Consider the following 17,913-nt stretch of genomic DNA (forward strand, 5'->3'; position numbering starts at 1 on the left):
TAGCAGTTATCAAGTCTTATTACAATCCTAGAATTAATTTTCTCCGTCTTGAGGATTGTATATTCCAATACAATTGAAATTATACTTATCTTCTTATATTATTTCAAGCTTTAATACAGGCTATTAGCTCATAGTAGATACCCATTAAATAAATGGTTGTTGAATGAATTCTTTATCACTGCAAAACATTTTCCACTGCCATTCTCCAGTCTCTTTCTAGCCCTGACAGCAAACTGCCCATCTACACTTTTCAAAGCCCTCCCACAGCAAGTACAGCACTTTAACCTGACAACCATTCTGCAAAGCAAATTATGCTTATTTGATCACATGCTAGACAGAATGATTGTGAACACAAGGCCCTATTTTGCTCATCTATTATTGTTTATCTCATTGTGGTTTTACAGTCAGCACTAAACAGATGGATGAACATTTACAAATAAAGCATATTCTTACATTTGGCATCTCATTCTCTGTTCCTCCAAATCTCTCCAACCTGTATAAATTAGATTCAGAGTCAGACTGAATACATGAAAACCTGTTAGGAATTAAGATCCTGTTCTTCTGTAAATGGTTATTGGAAACCTGAATACAGTAGTGAAAACTGCACTTAAATAGTCATCAAAGAGACCATCTCATGCACCTGTTTCCACATGGTGCTTTGGAAAAGAGGGAGATGCAGAGAATTTAACAGTCCTTTGTTAATCCCTTGTGCCTTTATATCACATCCCAACTCTTCACTTGCATTGAATGTTCATAATTGTAACAGTTTGAATTGTCAAGGGCTCAGCTACCATGAACTAAAAAAAACTGGAGATTTGATTCATTTAGCCCATTTTTTTTTACTTTTTCTATTATTGTGGTAACAATACGAATGTACTTAATAACACTGAACTGTATACTCATTTAGCCCATCCTTGCTGTTGTATGATCCCAAAGTCCATAACCTCTACGTCCTTTAAAATAAGAGAAACTGATTATGTTTGAGAGAAGAGACTATGGTTTCCACCACTGGAGAGCTGTACTTTCCTCTTATCAATAGTCTCTCCTTCATGATCTTCCTCCCATTGAGAGGGGAGAGACAGACAAATACCCTCTGTGCTTGAACATTCCAATCAATCATGAAGACTAAAACCCTCTTGATATAACCACCAGCTCCTGATGTGACCTAAAGAGAAAAATCATCTGATTTTTCAACATCACTGAATGAGCCAGTTCTCTTATGAAAAGAGCAATGTATCCTTAGCATCTGTTGAAACATATCTTCAGTTTCTGGAAATTATTGTTGCAATGCCAGGAATCATATCCAAAAAATTTCTAAAAATACATAATATCTTCTTTGGAATATATATGTTAAGACTAAAGGGGATAGGGAAACTCCATCTCCTAGGGAAATACCAGCCCCTCTAGAACTCTCTGAGCTGGTTCTTTTAGTAAATGGCCAATGAGATCACAAAGAAGTGCACTAGGAAACAGATTTTCCCACATGCTCAGTGCTCACCACCTAGGGGCGTAGTTCAGTGTTTGGTGTGCTCCCAAATCACCGGCAGAGCACGGAAGAGTGATTCTGATTCTGTTGTTCTCAGTCCAGCATCTGCATTTTAAACAAGCCCCTAGTCCATCAAGTTTTGTTGGTCTGTGCACGATGCCTAAGAAATGTCTCCATCCTTTTCCTGGAACCAGAGCAGAATCAATGCAAAAGGAATCTTTTCCTTCCCCGGGACCCCGTGAGTCCTGTGTGGAACCTGGAAATAGTAATGGCATCTATGGCAAAGTGTGGCTGTGAGGATTGGACTAGATAATGCATGTAAAGACTCAAAACTTTGCCTGGCCTCTCGAAGGCTCTTAACAAGTGTTATCTATTATTATTATGCAGACTTTTATACATATTGATTCCTGAGGTACCAACAAGCCACTAACATCTTCCAACCCTACAATGCAAGAAGGTAAGAAAACTCTGTTTCTCCGTCCCTCATTTGCCTCATCAACTCCTGCTTTTTAAAGATTCTTTTCAAATAATGCCTCTTGTGAGGGGTCACCTCACCTTGCCCAGAGGTAGGCCCTCCCTTCTCTGAGGTTACCTGAGCACTCACACTTTCCTCCATCACAGCGTTTGTTATATGGCACTGGAACGCTTTGCTGACTTGTCTGTCTCCCCACTGGATTGTGATTGGCTCCAGAAAAGGGTCCATCATTCCTCTAAATAAATATTTCTGGGTATGGATCTGCAGCTCCCAACTGCACAGTACAGTGCCTGGAACACATAGATGTGCAGTACCTGTTCGAGGAAAAGTGAAGAAACAGACACAGATACTTAGACTAGAAATTGTAGATGTGGTGATGGGTCTAACATATCAAAGGAAGGAAACAAGTTGAAAAGTCCACGTAGGGGAACCAAAGTCTCTATTCAGAACTTAAAGAAGGGAATAGACCCATGTAGGGTCTGGGCACATAGGTAGGGGAGCATAGTGGGTAAGGGTACTGGTTCTGGAGCCAGCCTATCTGAGCTTTGATCCAGGCTCCCTGCCTTACCAGCTGTGTGACTTTGGACAAGTTAGTCACAGATGAGCCTCATTTCCTCATTTGTAAGATAGAAATAATAAAAACACTGATACTCTCACAGGATTCATGTGAAGATTAAGCAAATTAAATCACAATAAGAACTATGTGCCTGGCACATAAAGTCCAGAAAGTGTTAAACTGCTATTGTTGTTACTAATGGTCAAAACTACAGGTTCTGGATCAGACAGACATGGGTTTAAATCCATGTTGTAGGGGCACCTGGCTGGCTCAGTTGGTAGAGCATGTGACTCTTGATCTTGGGGTCATGAGTTTAAGATCTCTGTTAGGTGTAGAGCTTACATTAAAAAATAATAATAATAAATTAATCCATGTTCCAGCAACTACCAGTTGTGTGATCTTGAGCGATTTGGTTAAATTTTGTCAACTTCCATTTCCTCCTCTATAATATGGCAATAATACCTGTATCAGGAAAATAATATATTTGAAAGTGGCCAGCACCATGATGTCTGGCACTTTTAAGTTCTCCAGAAAGGATCGTTATCATTAAGGCAGCAGGTACCACACAAAGTTCAAACTGGGGAAGGGACAGAGAATGAAATCCAAATAGAACTAGGAGCAGGCCAAAGAAACGGTGTCATCAGTCTACTGAAAGAGGCTCGGTTGCCTTATATCTGGCTTAATGCATGTGGACAAGGATCTAGGTGACTGCCACATTCCAAAGTGATACAAGACTCTGGGGGCCTGACATCCTCCTCCACACCCCAGGTTGGGCATCCTTTGTACTCCCATAGCTTACTCTGATTCTTCTACTTTGTTCTTAAAGGTATCTATGTGGGTATCAGCATCACGTCTCACCTCCCTTGGCACCCCTACTGCCTGGCATATTTAATGTCCATTGAGTTAGCACTGGAAGCTAAAGAGCACTGGGAGAAGGCTGGTAGCTCTGAAAGGGTCTTGATTCCAACAGTTAGAGTCTATAAGCCTCGATTTAAATCTTACATTTATACTTGCTTGCATTATTTCTTTTACTTTAAAATTTTTGAAATTATCTTGCCCCAACTACAAAGTAAACCAGTTTAAACACAACCTCAGACTTTACATAAAATTTCTGAGGTCCACAAACCTAAGAGAAAAGTGAAACTGCCTCTGTCCCTTTCCCACTCCACCTCCTGCTCCCCCAACAAAAGTTTCTACAAAATCTCACTGATAGTACATCAAGCATTAAAAATGGCTATTTTTTAACATAGTTTTCTAATCCATTGTTTTACAGAATAGGGGAAGAAACCAGTGTTTCCTAATCGTATATACATACACCACAAGAAAACTTAGTTCCTCTTAGTGAAGTCGATCTCTGTGTTTGCAAAAACTCAATTTGCAGCCTGGGAAAGTGATATTTATTTGAAGGAGCTTATTGCCGAAAGTGAATCATAAATCTGCTGGCTGTTGAGACTTCAAGGCAGGAAGAACAAAGGCAATTATTAGTCTGAATGTTCCACTGACGATATGAAATCTTTGTCTTTCAAAGCATTTGTTTAAGTAAGAAAAAGTTTGCCCAGCCTGGAGAACGTTCTATTGTGGGATATGAAACTTCTGAAGCCTCCAAAGCTTATTTATATATTTGCCAGGCTTCTCTCTGCCAACTTTCTCCTCTCCCAGAGCGTCCGTTAATGCTAAGAAAAGCCTCCAAAAAGCACACATTATAAGCAAAGAAAAATCTTAATGAATGTAATATATTTGGCAAATCTGTTTTATCTACCAAGGAGATTTCCTTCCTCTCTTCATCACACATTTCTTTTCTTTGTTTTTTTTTTTTAAATGTTCTTCTTCTTGATTCATCCTTGGGAGTTTATTCTTCTCTCCTCTCAAAAATAAAAAGTAAAAATAGAAACCCAAGCAGTCTTTTGACTTTCATTCTCTTCCTGTCATTTTCCATTTCTTCCTACCTATTTAATTTTTTTTTCTTTTGGGAAACCAAGGAGAGCAAGGAGAACTTAAGAGCCCTGTGTTAATTTCCCTTCTCTCGCTCAACCAGAGAAGAATCCATTGCAAAACCCAGCTCCCAACTATGCACATGTGGGCAGTGCATGTTACGGACGGTCCTTGGCCAATGTGCCTGCCAAGCTCGCCTCCCCTGCCACCCAGCATACTCCTTCCCTCAGCTGGTGTCTGTTGAGGAATTGCTAGGCCATCTTAATATAGACCTGAACAGCCCCACATCAGCTGTCAGCTATAGAAAGAGAATTTTTCATCAGACGAAGCATTTCAAATACAAAAGGTTTAGGAGTTACCTGGACCATTTCCTCCAAATGTTAGTGAGGTTAAGTGTGACTTCACTGTATTTGCATATCTTTGTACAGAATTTGATTCTATTGAAGCTGTGCTACCTGAAGCACACCTGTGACCTGAAATTCTCTTCACACCTTGGGCACGGTGTCTGGGCCAGCAGCATCGGCATCATCCAGGAGTTTTGTAGAAATGTAGCGTGTTGGGTCCTATCCCTCTCAATCTACTGAATCAGAAATTTCACTTTAACAAGATTGCCAGGTGGTTCACGTGCACATCAGGGTTTAAGAAGCTCAGTTAACACCAAGTGCGTACGAGGCCCCTGGGATTTGGGTTGGCGAAATGATGGGGACTGCACCTGCTAAGCCTGCTGCTTCTGTTGCACGCTCCCTCTGCCGGGTGGTTTGTATCTCTGGGGTGTCACCAGGCCCCCCCATCCATTCCGCGTCCCTAACTGTCTTTGCCTCTCCATCTGTTGGCTACACTGGACTGCTGGGGCGTTGGTCTCTACAAACGCAGGTGACACTGGTGCACGGGCTGGCCATGCTCTTCCCTCCCTGCCAGTCCGCCCTGTACCTGTGTGAGTTGTTGTCACGGAGACTGACGACTTGACATTTACAGTTCCTTTCCCAGAGAGGAGCACAGACATTTCACAAAAGCTGCATGTAATCCTCCTCAATCCCCTGCAGAAGGGGAGGGAGAATGCATTTTAAAATAATCCCATTTGATTCATCCCATCTATCTGGTATTCTCTTCCCTTTTGGAATGAATGGAAAACAAATAACTAAAGATGCACTGCCCCTGAGGGAAGTGTGTGTGTGCATGTGTGTGCGCATGTGTGCGTGTGCATGCCATATTTTTTAATTTAGACAAGGCATCTAGGTTTAATCAACTTCTGAGACAACTTCAGATTCTTCATAGAATTTCTTCCAAGTCTGTGATGATAGGCATTTGTCTGGCCATTCCATGGGCCACACTGTAAACCCGGGCTACGTCCCCAAAGCCATTAACCCCAAGCACACATATTCCCACAGGTGCATGGGCGGGAGACCATGTGTAGTGAATGGGTCCCTTGAGCCTTGGGCCAGCTTCACACTGAAGATACAAACGCAGACCACATCGCTCGTCTGGCAGCAGGGACTCTCCATGCCGAGGCTGTATAACCACTTCTCCAAACACATACCTGTGCATCTTAGTGCCTCTTTTTATCTGCATGTCTCATACTCCCAAGCAGCTTCCAACACCAGGCCATTAGTTTGGAATCCTGAGTTCCTCCTTTCTTTTCTTTCAGGCCGACAAGAACGTGGTGGGACAGCCCCTGGCTGGCACAGGCAGTGAACTTCTTCCAGACATCAAAGGTTCCGGTCAGTTTGTTGTGGTTTTGTTCCTCTGAATGACCTGACAGGGTCCTGAATAACCTCAGGCTCATCTGCTTGACACTCAACACCTGAGCCCAATGAGGAGCACAGTGTCTGGAAGCTTCCAGAGGGATCACATCTCCTGTCGGGTCATTGTTGGGCATCATGCCTCCTCCCTGCAGCACTTGTGAGAGATGTCAGAGTGTGTGTTTCCTGACAGGTGGCATCGGGCCCAGGATTTTAAAAATACCTGCAAGAACAAAAAAGAAATGCACTATCCTTCTACCTTAACGTGGCCACAGACAGTTTCTCATTAGCCTTCTAGAAGTGCCAAGTAAGAAAGATGGAAACGGGCAGCTAAGGAATAGGACCGGATCTCTCACAGGCCCCTGTCTGAGGTTGTTAAATGAAGTATCAGGCCCTCTGAAAGTCTCTGGGGTAGCCTCTGTAAGAACAGAGCCGCCCCTGCCCCGAATGCAGCACTGAGCTGTATAGGACATTTGCAAACTCTAGGAATCTTAGTTTCTCTCAAGAAGCTCCCACCTATCACCAGATTGAAATAAGAGCTTTCTCTCCTAGCCACAGAATGCAAAGTGGACTCTCAAAAATGAAACATTTTATTCCATTTAGTTTAAATCCAGTTAATCCAGCAGAAAGAGAGAGCATAGGCATGTATTCCCAACAAGGAGGAAGGCCACTGTTGTACTGAGTTCCAACAGGGAGGCGGAACTGAGACTCTGGCCCAGTATGTGACTTTTCTGTGAGTTTCAGGGGGTTGAAAAAAAATCCAATTTGAATATTTTAAGATCCTCAGGAGGATCTGGCTGGTAACAGGGAGTGACTTGCTACCCACAGATTAACTCAAATGGAAAATAAGGTCAGTCTAAATGACCCTCATGCATATTTCTGGAATAGTCCCAAAATGGAATGTCCTTCTCTCACACTGCATTTTCTAACACTGTTCTTTAAATCTACTAAAGAACAAGATCTAAGAACATACCTCATTTTAGGCCTTGGTCCTAATTCTGCCCATATTTAGCTACCAGATTGGACAGCATGCAATCTTAGATTAATCACTGCAATTTCAGTTCCGTGCAACAAATATTTGCTGTCCCTACTGAGTGCCTGGGAGCTCTGTGGAGGATACCAGAGTGTAAAACCCAGTTTCCTACATGAGGGTGTACGCCATGTAAAGCCAGGCTGGCCTTCCTTACCTAGCAGTCAGCCTTAGTCTGGAGTCTCATTCAAAGAAATGCAGCCGGGAGCATCTGGTTGGCTCAGTCGGTAGAGCATGTGACTCTTGATCTCAGGGTTGTGAGTTTGAGCCCCATGTTGGGTGTAGAGAGTGCTTAAAAATAAAATCTTTAAAAAAGAAAAGAAAAGAAATACAGCCAGAACTAACCAAGAAGCAATTTTTATCTTTACTGAAATCTATTAAAATTGTCCAGAGATCACACTGGTAACACAACACACACCAAAACTGACTGAAACCACCTTTTCTTCCAGTTTTATCCACAGAAGAATCATATTTGTGTGTGCATTCATATGCCTTGCACCTGCCTCCAAAGACCCTCTTTTCCCTCTCCAAGATCCCCAAACCTCTCAAACTCAACTCCCACAAAATGTCTTCTCTGTCTCCCCTCCCACTGTCTGTATCCACTACTTTTCTCTTGTCAGGAGTTCTTTGATATTTCCAGTGTAAACCTGGCTGGCTTCTCCCAACTCGTCTGGTCTCCCCATCATCCACAAGCAATAAGTGCTGGTCCAGGAGCCTGCCTGGCAAAACACAGTTGTCCTCAGGGAAGTAGCACCACAAGCTGAGGGCAGAAGGGATGCTATGAGTATTTAAATGAAAGTTTTTCCCTATTAGGAGGGAACTATTTAATAAATATTAATTGGATACTTATTTTAGGGGCTGAACCACTGCCCAATATGAACTTTATTGATAAAAAAGACATGGTCCCTGCCCTCAAGGAGCTTACTCTCTACAGGGGAAGGCAATTCCCAGTAATTGAATAATTACTCGTGTGATGAATCCTGCAGCCACCAGCGTGGTAAGACCCTAATGTAGATGTCCCAAATGATGTAAATTAAAGAGGTCACATCCCATTCCATACCCATTGTTAAGTGCAGAGACCTCTTCAAAATGTCTGCAAAATTCCCAGGGAGAGGAAAATGGAAGAAGGAAATATATGTTCCTGCATCTGCTGATTTCTCTCCCATTTCCTGCCTCTGCTGAATCCCTGTTCTCTGCTCTATGCATTGAGGTCAACCCTTTATCTCCCTGATTCCCCACTGAAGCAACAAGGGAACAATGCCTGTGGATGTGTAGCAAAACTTTTGCTAAGGTTTTCTAGGTCACCATCAAAGAGTTATATCCCTGCATGACACAGCGAATAACTTAAAACTACATACTGGTCATCTCATCCTAAAAGTCCTTTTGGCCACCATGGCACAGGGAGTTTGTAACCTCTCTATTTCAGTTAGCACTTAGACACTGACCATCTTGGTGTTTCTCATGTGTGTGTGTCGATTGCATGCAAATGTACATGCACGCATGCACACACACACACACACACACACACAGTCTAATTCTAAATTCCTCTTACTGTATTATGCACAGAAATTCAGCTCTCTTCTCTCTTTATACCCAGACTCAGTCCCAGCCAAACCCTAGATAACAAAAACCTTCAGGTAGTCAGATAAGCAAAACAGCTAGCTATATGTTCAAAAGCAAAAAGAACCACAAATGTATATAGTCTTTCCTCTAATAGGATCTACCCTCTTTTGTTAAGTAACAAAAAAAAAAATTTACACCAACACTGAATGATATAAAAGTTGTCCCTTTCTACGTAATAAGATTAGACCAAATACTCTCTAAGACCCACTAGAATATAAGCTCCAAAAGTGCAGAGACAGTGTCTCTTATTCTCTGCTATACCCAGGATCTACAATTCTATATCAACAAGTGTTTTTTAAATAATTTGTTAAAATCTCTTTTGGTGCTGACATTGTGTTATTCTTTAATATTTGCAATTCTTCATTTTTATTTTTCACTTCATACCTTTCTCACATATGGAGAAAGAATAGAAGAAAAGTTTTAGTCCAAAGAGTTAAAGCATTAAATTTTTTTTATTACTGTATCAGGATTATTTCAGCTATGAGTAACTGAAAAACCAGCTAAAAAAGGCTTAAGTGATAAGGAAATTTATGATTTCACTGAATGCAGAGTTTAAAGATGATATTGCCCCAGGATTAATCAAGGCAGCAGCTTGGCAACATTATCAATATTCAGGTTCTTTTCATCCTTCTACTCTGCCATCCTCAGTGAGGTCCTTAAGAACATCTCATAGCTGCAAAATGGCTGCAGCTGCACCAAACATCATATTCACACACAAAGCCCTTCTCTGGGTCCTTTGTGAGGAACAAAGATAAACTTCCCAAAAGCCAGTCTGTAGACTTACCTCATATTTCACTGGCCAAAATCACATTCCATGCTCAGTCCTAAGCCAATCAATGGCAAGGGAGATAAAAGAACAGTAGATGCCTAAGACCAATCAGGATTCAGTTCTGGAGTTGAAACACCAGAGTCCTGGAAGATCCCAAAGTCCCTGAAGAGCACGGCCACTTTCTACCCGAACAAAATTAGGGTGGTAGCAAGAATAAAGGAAGGCATGTTGCTGGAGAGTCAACCAACAGTATATGTCATAATTACTATAATAAAAAAGCCATTGGGAATGTGGTGAGAATTATTTTGGGGGGGAGGGGTTCATCACTGATGAACCCAAAATTGTCAATATTGATACATTAATCTCTTTTTCCACAAACCTTTAATCAGATTTTATGTCCAAAGTAATGGGGAGTATGAGAGAAAAAATTGTTAATGTCTCCCTTACTTTCATTATATTATCCTGTTTTAACTGAAAACTTTCTGAGGAATGTATCCCCATCCCCTATGCCATGGCACTGAAACAAACAAAAACCATATGCAATGGATTGCACCAAACTCTAGGAGGCTGTTATTTATTTCAAACACCATATAACCCCCCTCTCAAAAATATTATCTTGTGAAGTTTCTCTCCTGGATTCCAAAATAGAACACATAAGAGCTGGTCATTAATTCTAGTGACCACAGCAAACAGTGACAGACAGTGAGGCTGTAAGTACAAAGTGTCAGGCCATGTAGTGGAGATGCAGAGAGAAAGACAACAAACCCTTCTCCATCTCCACTGTCCTTGATAAGTCAAAGACTCTCCTGGATGCAAGTGACAAAAATCTGACCTGAATCATCTTAAATACAAGACTTGCATCAATTTATCAAGACATTCTCTGTGATTCTCCATAAAAAGGAAACTTCTTCCTAGTTCAAATGTTTGTATCATCTTCTTTTAGGATTTTTTCTGAAAGAGCAAAAAGTTTAAAAGCTTCCTACTTGCCAAATAGCACAGCATGATAAATATTATAGCACCCAAATTACCATCAGCAGAGTCCCAGTCGCTTGCATCTGCTTGTGGGGTTCCCTTTACAATCAATCAGGTGTATTGAAAAGGTCTTTGTGATGCAGACAGGAACAAAAGTCACCTGTGTTTTTCAGTTTACTCTAATTTGTACACAAGATATAATTTGCTACACCGCAGGTCTCTTGCTCAAAGAGATTCAAAACAACAAAAGCAAAAATAATCACTACTATTCTGAGAGTGAGATAAGTGATAAAGAACCTAGCTGTGATCAGCTGGGAATTACATTAAATCTAAACCATACAAAGGAGCAAAGATTTTTAGTGGAGGAAAATGCCTAAAGGTTTATCCACTGTAACCCCTCATTTCATAGATGGTGAGGCCAGTGGCCTTGTAGTTAACATGGCCAATTGAATACATAAGTTGATTTTCGCTCCCTTTTCATACCCAATTAGACTATTAGTAAAGGAACACAAAAGGTGTAAGCCCACTAGGAAAAGAGAACAGGAGAAGAGACATAGTACACAAGAAACCACAGTGGAATAGACGAGTGGTGGTAGGTTAGCAGACAGAGAAATCTGGAAATTAAGTGCCTCTAGAGGGAAATCCAATGGTGAGAAAACCTGCTTGTGCCTCTAAACTCCCAGAAAGGCATGGGAATTGGTGATACCAGTTATCTCAGAAGGCATGGGAATGAAGATCCAGAAAATTGATTAAAAGTCAGGATAAGGAGCTGGTGTATTTCCAAGGTCTCCTTCCCAACTCTTCTCATCCTCCGCTTTGTCACAATGTGGGAAGCTACCACTCTAGAAACACTGAGCCAGAGGAGCTAGCTGCATACTAGGGCAACGGAGGGAGGGATGAGGCACAACAGGGAATTACACTGGATTAATAACAATGACAACAATGACAATAAAAATGGGTAACTTACTGAATACTCATTGTTTCAAATACCTCAGGCACTTTATAGATATTAATCACTTAACCCTAACAACTATCCCATAAAATAGATACTGTTAGTGCCCTCATTTTACAAATGAGGGCACAGGTAAAAACAACTCAAAGTGACCAAGCAGAACTTTATATCTTTTTAAATTTATTGATTTTTATAAAATTTACATCCAAGTTAGTTAGCATATAGTGCAATAATGATTTCAGGAGTAGAATCCAGTGACTCATCCCCTACATATAACACCCAGTGCTCATCCCAACAAGTGTCCTCCTTAAGGAGGACACTACCCATGCCTCTACCCATTTAGTCCATCTCCCCACCCAAAACCTCACCAGCACCCCTCTGTTTGTTCTTTGTATTTAAGAGTATCTTATGTTTTGTCCCCCTGTTTTTATATTATTTTTTCTTCCCTTCCCTCATGTTCATCTGTTTCGTATCTTAAAATCCTCATATGAGTGAAGTCATATATTTGTCTTTCTCTGACTAATATCGCTTAGCATAATACACTTTAGTTCCATCCACGTTGATGCAAATGGCAAGATTTCATTCTTTTTGATTGCCAAGTAATACTCTCTCTCTCTCTCTCTCTCTCTCTCTCTCTATATATATATATATATATATATATATATATATATATACCACATCTTCGTTATCCATTCATCTGTCGATGGACATTTGGTCTCTTTCCATACTTTGGCTATTGTCGTTAGTGCTAAGATAAACATTGGGGTGCATGTGCCCTTTCAAATCAGCATACCTCTGTCCTTTGGATAAATACCTAGTAGTGCCATTGCTGGATTGTAGGGTAGTTCTATTTTTAATTTTTTGAGGAATCTCCACACTGTTTTCCAGAGTTTGCATTCCCACCAGCAGTGACAGCAGAACTTTAAAATCAGTAAGTCTGACTTTAGCATCTGATTATTAACCACCATAAAGAGGATGATCATACCCCAGTCGTGGTTTCCAGAAAGCCATGATTCAGATGTACAGGTCCAATCATAAATTCAAGTGTTCATCATTATAGAGGTTGAAGAACCACAGAGAAAAGACCTACAAGTCCTGCCTGATCAAAGTGACCAGTCAGCCCAACCCACCAAGCACCCTAGAATTATTACTCAACTTATTTAAACCTTACAACTTAATATGAACCGACAACCAAGGACACCATACGTTTGAGGAAAGTCTGTAATGTGAAAAAGAGGAACCAAAACAAATTGAAGAGAGGCAGTTCAGAGAAAACAGAAACAATGTGCAGAAGAAAATTTTTAAAAAACTAGAATATTCTCAAAGAAATAAGAAAAACAATAACATCCCAGAAAGAAATGAAGAATGATATTTAAAAAAAAAAGAAATAGAGGTGCCTGGATGGCTCAGTTGGTTAAGCATCCAAATCTTGATTTGGGCTCATGGTTTGTGAGTTTGAGCCCCATATCAAGCTCCATACTGACAGCATGAAGCCTGCTTGGGATTCCCTCTCTCCCTCTCTTTCTGCCCCATCTCTCTCTTTATCTCTCAAAATAAATAAGTAAACTTAAAAAATAATAATAATAAAAGAAATATACATGTAAACAAGAAAAAATCTTTTAATTTAAAAAATGACGCCAGAAATTTTTAAATTTAAATAGAAAAATTGGAAGTCAAAGTTGAAGAAATTAGAAAATAAATAGATACATAAACAAATAAAGGGAAAATAAGACAAGAAATCTGCATAATCAATCTAGTATTCTAATATTCTATCAGTAAGAGTTCCACAAAGAATCCTTCCGCCACCCACCCACCCACCCCCCACACAGAGAAAAGGGAGGAGAGAATTATCAAAGAAATAATACAAGAAAATATCCCAGAACTGAAAAAAATTTTGAAAAGGGCCTATTGACTATCCAGCATAATAAACAATAAGAAACAACTCCAAGGTACATCATTTTAAATTTCAGAATATCAGGGATGAAGAAAAGATCAAAAGAACCTTCACAGAGCAAAAAAATAACATGTATAAAGAATTAAGAATCAGAACAACATTAGATTTCTTAAGAGGAATTCTAGAAGTTAACAGACAGGAAAGAAATATCATCATAATTCATAATTATGAGGGAAAAGGATTTCCAAACTAGCTTTTGCTGTTTCTCCAACCTGTCTTGCTCTGCCTTGGCCAACCCAATCAAACTTGCAACCAGCTTCAAATCTGGAAGAAATTAAGTAAATCTCCAGGAGCACCTGGATTGGCCTGTACTGGATTTGGCAGGTATGGCAACACAGGCCAATCCTGGAACCCACCTCTGCTGCTGTTGCCATTCCAAAGAATCAACTCTGGGCACCTTTTCTGTGGGGATGTACATCATCTCTTGCAGACCCAGACTATTCCACCTTTATGATAGATTTTCAAAATCTGACCTTTTGGAGCTAGTAAATTAATTTTTCTATTTTTAATTGCTACCCTAACCAACTACCACAAATACTGTGATTTTTTTTTAATATACATTTTATTGTATTTTTTTTTAATTTTTTTTCAATGTTTATTTATTTTTGGGACAGAGAGAGACAGAGCATGAACGGGGGAGGGGCAGAGAGAGAGGGAGACACAGAATCGGAAACAGGCTCCAGGCTCTGAGCCATGAGCCCAGAGCCTGACGCGGGGCTCAAACCCACGGACCGCGAGATCGTGACCTGGCTGAAGTCGGACGCTTAACCGACTGCGCCACTCAGGCGCCCCAAATATTGTGATTTTTAACAACACAAATTTATTATCTCACAGTTCTGTAGGTCAGAAGTCCAAGTAGATTAGACTGCTTTCTCAGCTGTGGGTCTCAAAAGGCTGAAGTCGGGTGTAGGCCAACCCGAACACTTTATCTGGAGACTCTGGAAGAGAATCTGCTTCTGGATGCATTCACTTGGTTGGTAGAATTCAGTCCCTTGTGGATGTGGGGCTGAGGTCCCCATTTCCTTGCAGACTGTCAACCAGAAACCTTTCCCAGCCCCTATAGATCTCCCTTTGTTCTTTGCACAAAGCCCCCTTCATCTCAGGGTCAGCAACAGTGCAAGTCCTTCTCGCCCTTCGACTCTCACTGATTTCTCCTGCTGCTTCTCTTCTACCTCCAGCCAAAGAAACTTCTCTGCTTTCAAGGATTCATAGGATTAGATTGGGGTCATGCAGATAATCCAGGATGATCCCCCTACCTTAAGGTATGTAACCTTAACACACCTGCAAAATCCCTTCCACCACGTTACATAATGTGCTCACAGGTTTCATGATTAGGATGTGGACATTCTCAGGGGAACCATTCTGCCTATCACAGTTTGTAAAGAAAATGAACTAAGTTTACTATGGCAATAGATAAATCTATTTGGTCCCTGGCTCGTCACATTGGAATAGGAGCATTTGTACTTTCACATGTATATGGTAAGACCAGCAATTACTAATACAACAAAATCTGAGTGCCTACTATGTGAAAACACTGGTAACCATTGGGAACTCACATGATGAAAACACAGAGTTCACTCTCAAGATTCTCACAATCCAAGAGAAGAGACAGAAAAGTAATCATAAACGTATGTGGAAAATACAGTGTAAGATAAACTAAAGGGTTTTTGAAAGCACAGTAGTGGGGCACCACCCCAGCCTTGGGATGGGGAAAGGTTTCTTTTTTTTTTTTTAATGTTTATCTATTTTTGAGAGAGAGAACGAGAGAGAGAGAGAGAGAGAGAGAGAGTGTGTGCCAGCACATGAGTCAGGGAAAGGCAGGGAGAGGAGGGAACAGAGGATCCAAAGTGGGCTCTGTGCTGACAGCAGGGGCTCAAATGCAGGGCTTAAACTCACGAACCCGTGAGATCATGACCTGCACCAAAGTCGGACAATTAACTGACTGAGCCACCCAGGTGCCCCCAGGGGAAGGTTTCTTGAAGGAAGTAACACTGAAATGAATTTTCAATTTTCAATGATAAGCAGGAGTAAGCCAGGAGGGCTATGGGGATTAGAAAGTTAGAAAGAGGGAAAAAGCAGAAAAATATAAACGTTCACATACATATACATGCAAGTATTTTAGAACTCAAAATGAACATCTGGAAAGCAAGGACTCTTCTCTTACAAACACTGTAGGATGTTCTGGACAGAGTTCCTAGAGAATAGTATGAATATTAAAGAAAACTACGTCTCCTCTAACAATTTAATAACACATTATATTAATACAGCATCCCAATATTTTCTGAACACTTGCATACATGTCATTTTATATTTCATCAGCCCTGTGAGGTGAGACAAGCACGTATTGTTATTCCCATTTCATGGATATGAAATATGGAGTTCAGAGGAATTAGGACTTGATCAGAGGTGACCTGTCTGTCTCCTGACAGGACTCCAATCAGAAACCAGACCATCCAGACCCAGTTAGAAAATCCAGTATTTATTTTTCACTGCGCTGGGCCACATTCTATTTGACAAGTTCTGTTCAATTTGTTAGCTCTTTGCTTCATTTTTTAAATGCATGTGATATAATTATGGATTTATGAAATACCTGAAAAAACACCAATTGATTCTTACTTTTTGCCTTTGAGCTTATCACACAAAAAGGAAGCAAAATTATACCCTTACTTAGACATTATTGCTTTGTTGATTTTTATGTGTCCCCAAAATGAATAATTTTTGTTGTTCTACTACAGTTATTAAAAGAAATAGAAGATCTGATCCACAGAAACACTGTGATTGTCGCAGGGAAGCATATCCTAGAGGGCATGCAGGCTATTGATATTCTCTCCTCAAGCCGGAAACTCTCTGGAGATCCATGAGAAACACAGAATCACAACAAAGACTGGAAAACAAATGGATGGAATCAGAGACGGTTGCAGACACGTAAATAGCTTTTCACGCTGTTGCTGTTTCAGTTTGAATTCTACCTTAGTTTTGCAAATTGATGGGGGGGAAAATCTAGTTTTTATTCCAGTGTGTTTAACTTTTCAGTTAAAGACCAAAGAGTAGGTTTCTACACTCGAAATGGTTCCTTTTGGTTGCTTTATTAAAAATCACAAAGCTCCTTCCCCCCCAAAAAAAGAGGCCCATTCGTTATATTGCAATGTTAAGAGCAAAATCAAAGGAGAATATGTGACTTTCTTTGCACAGAAGTTTTAATATTTTCATAAGGATCCTCTCTTCGGCTCCTCAAGCATTTGCCTTTCATTTTGTTTTATTGAATTAGGCTGCAAAGCACTCGAGCATGAAACTCTTTGTCATCTCTAACCAGGCTTCCATTGATTCCACGTATCCATATGCCTCGTCTTGGTATATTAATCTATACATCTATTGCACTGAAAGAGAGAATTCTCTAATTTATTATGTAAAAGGATAAGCCAACTCCAGAGCCCATTTGCATGCAGGTATGCTTAAAAGTAGATTTGTTTCCTCAGACTTAGAGCTGGCTTCTTTAGTGGCATTAAACCAAGGGAAAAATGAAATTACATTGTGATTTTTACGGTGGATTATACTACAACTATGACAAAAGCGGGCCAATATCTCGGCTTTTATTTCTTTAAATATAAGCAAATTTGAATACAAAGAATTCTAGATCAGTATAAGCAAAACTCTGCACATACACCCCCTCAGAAATGCAAATCACACAATTAATTCACCACCTGCTTCTCATTTGGGTCGGATTGCCCACAGCCCAAGCAAAGGATTTGCTAGGGTGGTGAAGATCTTTATGTGAGTGGCCAAAAAATTTTTCCTCCTAAATATTACTCTTCCAAATACTACTGAAAGAAATATATAAAATAGGCAATAAAGAATTTCAGAGTCAGAAGACCTTAGCTATTGTTTACAACATATCGTCAGCTTAACCTTTCTTCAGTGTTCTTGCATCCCAAGCAACATAATTAATACGTCCTGAAGGCCCTCTCCTTGGTTAAAGAAAGTTTTTAGGTATGCTTTTAAGCTTCTCTTTTACTTTATTCTGATTCAGAGTCATCTTCTCTGCTAACAGTAAGTACCTGGTTTGTCCATCACACAAATATTTATTGAGTGCCACCTCTGCACTAGGCACTGTTCTATGTGCTGGCGGTATAGCGATGAGCAAGTCAGATGAGAACCCTGCTGTCATGGAAGATGGACTGCAAACACATGAATACATTAGAAAAGGGATCTGAAGAAAATTCAGTATGACAATGTAAAGACACTGTCTTCACTCTGCCTACCATAGTTTCTAAAGAAACCACCCCCCATTAGATGGGGGGTAGTCAGCAAAGACCTGAGCTGAGACCTGAATGACAAGAGCCAATCAAATGCAGTTGGGGATAGAGGATGTACTCTAGACAAGGCAACAGCCAAGTGCAAAGGCCTGAGGTATAAATGAGACCTGAG

General features: G+C 40.5%; 2 long non-coding RNA genes across 2 annotated transcripts; one reads left to right on the top strand and one right to left on the bottom strand.

Moving 5' to 3' along the window:
- The first annotated feature begins 1,806 nt into the window (after positions 1-1,806).
- Positions 1,807-16,433, top strand: LOC109501737. Its single transcript, XR_002159993.3, has 4 exons — positions 1,807-1,943; positions 6,095-6,167; positions 14,667-14,750; positions 16,224-16,433. It is a non-coding gene; the product is annotated as an uncharacterized LOC109501737 (long non-coding RNA).
- On the bottom strand, positions 1,938-8,727 carry LOC123386699. Its single transcript, XR_006601001.1, has 3 exons — positions 7,376-8,727; positions 5,987-6,411; positions 1,938-2,275 (listed from the first exon to the last, which is right to left on the bottom strand). It is a non-coding gene; the product is annotated as an uncharacterized LOC123386699 (long non-coding RNA).
- Positions 16,434-17,913: the final 1,480 nt, after the last annotated feature.

Source organism: Felis catus, chromosome B4, assembly GCF_018350175.1.
Source record: "Felis catus isolate Fca126 chromosome B4, F.catus_Fca126_mat1.0, whole genome shotgun sequence".
Taxonomy (NCBI): Eukaryota; Metazoa; Chordata; class Mammalia; order Carnivora; family Felidae; genus Felis; species Felis catus.